The sequence below is a fragment of the Notolepis coatsorum genome (genome assembly GCF_963971535.1).
Source record: "Notolepis coatsorum genome assembly, chromosome: 6".
In the NCBI taxonomy this organism is placed as follows: Eukaryota; Metazoa; Chordata; class Actinopteri; order Aulopiformes; family Paralepididae; genus Notolepis; species Notolepis coatsorum.
This window is the reverse complement of record NC_140170.1, coordinates 151,261,853-151,268,796: the sequence shown is the minus strand read 5'-3', so window position 1 is coordinate 151,268,796 and position 6,944 is coordinate 151,261,853.

Sequence of the window (6,944 nt, the reverse complement as noted above, 5' to 3'; positions counted from 1 at the left end):
GCCTTTGTGTGTGTGTGTGTGTGTGTGTGTGTGTGTGTGTGTGTGTGTGTGCATGCGTGCGTGCGTGCATGCGTGTGTGTGTGTGTGTGTGTGTGTGTGTGTGTGTGTGTGCAAGTGAATGTGTGTGTGTGTGTGTGTGTGTGTGTGTGTGTGTGTGTGTGTGTGTGTGTGTGTGTGTGTGTGTGTGTGTGTGTGTGTGTGTGTGTGTGTGTGTGTGTGTGTGTGTGTGTGTGTGTGTGTGTGTGTGTGTGTGTGTGTGTGTGTGCATAACTGTACAGTATAGCATTAGTGTACATGAATAGAAGACAAAGTACTTTCCATGGAGTAGTGTGACTTTGTTTCAATTGTGAATTGGTTGGTTTGGTTTTAGTCAACTTTCTTTGTCAATTAGTGCATTTTGATGGGTTTGTTTCCCTTGCTGAATGCGCTATTTCCTGAAAAACTATAAGCACATCTCTGGAAAGCAGTCGCGGGGTGACAGTGACTTGGGAGGTAGAGCAGTCGTCTGGTAATTCGAAGTTTCCCGGTTCGATTCCCGCTCAGAATGAATGAATATACAATACTACTACTACTACTACTACTACTACTACTACTACTACTACTACTACTACTACTACTACTACTACTACTACTGGGGGTGACAGTGGCTCAGGAGGTGGAGCAGTCATCTGGTAATCAGGAGGTTCCCGGTTCAATTCCCTCTCCTCCCGGGAAGCGTGTCAAAGTGTCCTTGAGCAAGACACTTAACCCCTAATTGCTCCTGATGAGCAGGTTGGCACCTTGCATGGTTGCCTCCACCTTCGGTGTGTGAATATGTGAGTGAATGGGTCAAATGTGAGTAACAAATTGTAAAGCTCTTTGGATAAAAGCTGCTATATAAAATGCAGCCATTTACCATTTAAATAAGCCCTTCTTGTTTATGACGTCATGACTACTAGTTGATTAGGAATGTCTTTCCTCTAAAATAGCACATCCTGTTCTCGCCTTCTCCACTTTACTGGCCAGGCGACTTATCTCTTTAAATGGAAACATAACCAACCTTCATCTCACAATAGGTGGATTAAGGAATTACTATTATCCATAAACCTTGAAAAAAAAAAAAAATCTTCTCACCGCAGTTATATTAGTATCGCAGTTATTTTTTATAAAACATTTTGTCTGTCACATATATATATTATATATATGTATATATTTTGTATTACATATATGTTTGTTATCACTCTCCGTGGGTGGGATGGGGAAGGGCTAGGGGATAGGAACGGGAAATGGGGGGGGAAGGAAGATGTATAATTTGTATAACTATCTGCATTTTTTATTTTGAAAACTTCCAATAAAGAAAGTTATAAAAAAAAATAGAAAAAAAGGAATGTCTTTACTCTAGGACACTGGGACACTAGACAGCCCTAATACAGCATAATGAAGTCAGGACCATTCATGCTGCTGTCCTGAGACATACACAAGCTATGGGGGGTAAACCTTCTTTGAGAAGCATGACCACCAGTGCTTTGATGGAGCTCCATGTGGCAGAGATCAGAGGTTCTTATTGGGAGCTGTGAACAGTTAAACACAAGGGGAAGTGGGCACGAGGATTAATGTCCCATCGATACAGATCCACAACGAGAGAGCGGCCGACATCAATACAATACATCAATACAGATGTCAACAGATCAACAGCACACGCTATATGTATATATATATATGTATGTGTTTGATCTAAAGCGGCACAAGAGCACAAATGGAAATGTTGCTTTTCGGTCAGCCTTTCCAGACCCCACCCCACCCCCCCCTTCACGCCAGACAAGAATGTGTCTCTCGGCACCCAGGACCCAATCCTCTGTTTGAAGTCCCATCTCCAACTCTGCGTGCCTCCTCCTTCCTTCCCCTGCGTGGTCCGTCTGTCCGTCTATCTGTCAGCCGCGCTCCTCTCCTCCCCCTCCAGCTGTGAGGAAGGCCACAGATGCTCTCATTGTCCTCCTCTTCCTCGCCCGTGCGCCCCTGCACCCGCCACGATCACACCTGCCACCTGCACAGGACACGGGGCCCGGGGCATCGGGATGCTTTAATCTGTCCCTCACCTCCACCGTCGGGGGCTCTCATCCCCTCGTCCCGGGGCCTGTCACTGAGGAATGGCCGCTACAAAGGGCCCAGGGGGAGCCGGGACACAGAGCTCCTCTTGTCAAGATGGACTCCGTTTGTTTTAAGCAGAGCCAGGGAGTAATAACCTTGCTGTGTTGTGGATTCTAGAATGTTACTGTTCTACTCCAGACACTTGTCACAGAGTGGAGGAGAAGTTGCTACATTTGTCCTTTAGCCGCCCTTAGAAATGGCTTAGCATTAGCATGAAACTAAGTGTGTTTCTGACCATAACACACACACACACACGCACACACACACACACACACACACACACACACACACACACACACACACACACGCACGCACGCACGCACGCACGCACGCACGCACGCACACACACACACGCGCGCGCGCGCGCACGCACGCACTACGCACACATACACACACACACACACACACACACACACACACACACACACACACGCACACACACCTGAGAGTTGCCAAGTACAAGTACAGTATAGACCTTTGACCTCTGAGGAAGCATTTGACCTCCACTGAAGCAGCAGGGGGTAAAGTTCCAAATATTATATCTCCCATCTGCAAATTAAACTCTTTCAGAATGGATGTAATTATAACCATCACTTCCCGGTTAGATTCCGGCTCCGCCCGGGCAGCTAACTGCTCCCGATGAGCAGGTTGGCACCTTGCATGGTTGCCTCTGCCGTCAGTGTGTGAGTGAATGGGTGAATGTGAGGAACAAATTGTAAAGCGCTTTGGATAAAAGCTGCTATATAAAATGCATAATTTGTACCTACAGTTCCCCCATGAGGCAGTGTGGTTTACAAGGCCTTGTGAAAGTTGTCCCGCCCAGTTGATTTTTTAACACCTTTTTTTGTGCAAAAAAATAATGATGATTGGAATTACCTTTATTGGGTTTGGATCTATGCACGGTTCACTATTCAATCAAATTGAAAAGAATAATCTTGCGATTTATGTGAATGTGTACATTTCAAATAACATTAAAAACATGGTTTGTGAGGACTTCCGGTTTGACCGCGGAAGAACATGGCAGCCTAACTCACGAGCTCCCCGACAGCAAAATGATATAGCCCCGGAAAACATTTATTGACAACACCAGGGTATATATTTAATAGGGATGAAAGAAGGGGCTATCACAAGACGTAGGGCGAACACGATTACAACTGAAAAAGACGATGGAATGGCAGAGAATGGCAATACAACGGGAGAAAAAGATGGCGACGATGACTCTGAGCGAGAGGCCACGCTGATGAACATCTACAAGGAGCTCAAAGAGTTGAGAAGAGATAATGAGCGTCAATTTCGGGAAATTAAAAATGAGATGAACAAAATGAACAACAGACTCTGTGAAGCGGAGGGGAGAATCGGAGAAAATTAAAATGTGCTTGATGCGACAACGGTTTTAATCAAGAAGCTAATGCAGAGGCAGGCTGACATGGAGGCTAAACTGCTCGACCAGGAGGGCAGAACGAGGAGGGAGAACCTACGGGTCTACGGTATCCCAGAGGAGAAAGAGGGAAAAGACATGCACGGATTTCTAGACAGCCTGTTTAAGGGCGCACTTGGCCTGCCTCATGACATGGACCTTCGTATCGAACGAGCACACCGGGCATTAGCCCCAAGGCCTAACAACCCGCAGCTGAAGCCACGGTCAATCGTGGTTAAGTTTGGGAGCTACAAAATGAAGGAAGAGATAATACGCCGGACGTGGCAGAAGAAAAACGTCTCATGTGACAATGAACGCTTCTACGTCGACCATGATTTCCCCACTGAAATACTGAAGAAGTGAGGAGAATATGCCGAAGCCAAGAGAATAATGAAGGAGAAGAATCTCAAGTTCCAGACACTGTATCCTGCGAAAATGAGGGTATTTTACAAGATGGCACCCGCCTATACCAGAACGCAGCGGAGGCGACAGCGGATATGGCAAGACGTGGATACCAGATCACCGTGGTGAACTCTCCTGCCGACCCAGATCGAGAGGAGATACTGCGGCTGTCTACCTGGCAGACAGTGGGAAGACAACGGGGACCGGGAGGCGACATACAGGCGACGGAGAATGGAGGTCCCGCACATCACGGGTACCGGGAGAAACTCCAGGGATTCAGACGGGGACAGTCGGAGGCGGACAATTAATAATAATAATAATAATAATAATAATAATAATAATAATAATAATAATAATAATAATAATAATAATAATAATAATAATAATAATAATAATAATAATAATAATAATAATAATAATAATAATAATAATAATAATAATAATAATAATAATAATAATAATAATAATAATAATAATAATAATAATAATAATAATAATAATAATAATAGATCAAATTTATATAGCGCCTTTCATAGAACCCAAGGTCGCTTTACAATCAGGACAAAAAATAGGGCAAGGAAAATAGGAGGGGGGGGGGGGATGAGGGAAAGTAGGGGATAATGAACCTAATTTAATCTAAAACTAACTGATGGGGAAAGCCTTGGTGAAGAGGTGTGTTTTTAGAGCAGATTTGAAGGTGTCCAGGGTTGGGGCGTTGCGGATTTCAGGGGGGAGAGAGTTCCAGAGGGTATAACGGTCAAGAAACACGTGGATACAGATAAGTCTCAGGGGCATCGTCGTAGAGTAACGAACATCGCAAAGTGCCAATATATATAAAAAAGAAATAAAAAAAAAACTTGAAGTGAAATTAGAGGGCACTAAATAGAAAAATATGCTAAAAACATGGGAAGGGAAATATCCTGGATAGATAAAAAAGGGATGGCGAAATGAACCACAGTCCAATATGGCTATGACATAGAAATTACAATGTACCAATATATATCTAGGGGATATACAGATGTTAATTGTTGGAAAAAAAAAATGTCACCATCTTGATAAGTTCAGTTGAGTTGATCACACTGTATATAGACTACAGTGTGAGCCATACGTTACATTAGGGTATACAAAATAGTAGGGGCACAGTTTTGGGCAACCTGCCTTGTGCCAAATGCACTCCTCTGTTAGACGAGGGGGACCAAAGTGCACGGGTGAGTATCGATCTCACCCTCGGTACAATTGTTCTATCTGTGGTCCTATCGAACGTAGCTTTGGTAAATGTGGGGGGGGAAATGTATTTATGTTTTTATATGTTCCTTTTTATTTCATCATATACTATGTTGTTGTATATATATCATCACAGTCTCAGGTCCAAGATATGGAAATATGGGATATAGCGCCCCAGACATAGAAGCATTACATGCTGGATTGCACAGGGGAGATACATTACAAGGGATATGGGGCTGATTAAAATAGTATCGTGGAATATAGACGGATGTCATCATCCCATTAAGAGAAAAAAAGTACTTACGTTCTTGAAACAAAAAAAGACGGATATTGCACTAATTCAAGAATCACACCTGGATGAGGAAGAGTCGGCCAAGCTTAAGAGGGACTGGGTGGGACAAATATTCTATAGTACGTTCTCTTCTAGGAAGAGGGGGGTGGCAATATTAGTGAGAAAAAACATAGACGTTAAGGTGCACAACAGTTTCTTGCATGATGAGGGGAGATGGGTTATATTGGATGCAGATTTGGAGGGAACTACATTAGCTAATATATATGCACCCAACGTGTCGTCCTCAGACTTTTTTCATGAAGTATGTGAGGTGATTAGGAAGATAGGGAATAGCAACGTAATCATAGGGGGGACTTCAACCTGGTTGGAGACACCTTGCTGGATAAATCATCTCAACCCAGGACCGCTGACAACGCAGGGAGACTGGCGGTCGGTGTACTGATAGATGAATTGGGCCTAGTGGATATCTGGAGGGTTCTGAACCCACAGGAAAGAGACTACACGTTTTACTCTCACCCACATGCCTCATACTCTAGAATAGATTATTTCCTGATCTCTAGCACGCTGGTAGAACAAATAGCAGATAGTAGGATAGGGAACATTGTAATATCTGATCATGCTCCAGTTGAGTTGGTAATCACATCTATGGAGGAGGGCAGCGGTCTCTGAGATGGCGATTCAATAACCTAATGTTGAATGATGAAGTGTCATGTGCATACAGAACTATATTTAAGGAATTCTGGAAACTTAATGAAGGGTCAATAGATGATAGTGGCATAATGTGGGACATACTAAAGCATACAAGAGAGGACAACTCATACAATACAGTGCAATACTAAAAAGGGCAGAGAAGCAGAAAATGACAGCATTGGACAAAGAAATTAAAGCACTCTCGAAACAGCACAGTCAGAGACCAGACCCAGAAACGTGGAGAAATCTGAACAAATCCAAATATGAATTGAACAACATATACCAAAAAAAGGCTGAATATGCTTTATTTAGGACCAACTAAAGATATTATGAACAAGGGGAGAGAGCGGGTAAAATACTAGCGAATCGGGTTAAACAAATGCAAAATCAAAATATTATATCCTCAATTTATAATAAGGATGACGAAATTATTACAGACAAAAAGGAAATTAACAATGTTTTCAGGTGCTTTTACCAGGATTTATATACCCCACAGGCGGCGGTGGATCAGGTAAAAATGGACGCGTTCTTCAACAAGATTGAATTACCATTGTTATCGAAACAACAAATGAAGTCAATGGAGGGGGAGGTCTCGATAGAGGAAATACACGCGGCAATCAATAGCCTTAAATTAGGTAAAGCGCCAGGAGACGATGGGTTTACTCCCGATTTCTACAAACAATTCAGTGATATAATTTCTCCAAGACTATTGAAAGTATATCAAGATTCACTGTTAAAAGGGAGCTTGCCCACTAGCTTGAGATCGGCCACTATTACGTTACTACAGAAAAA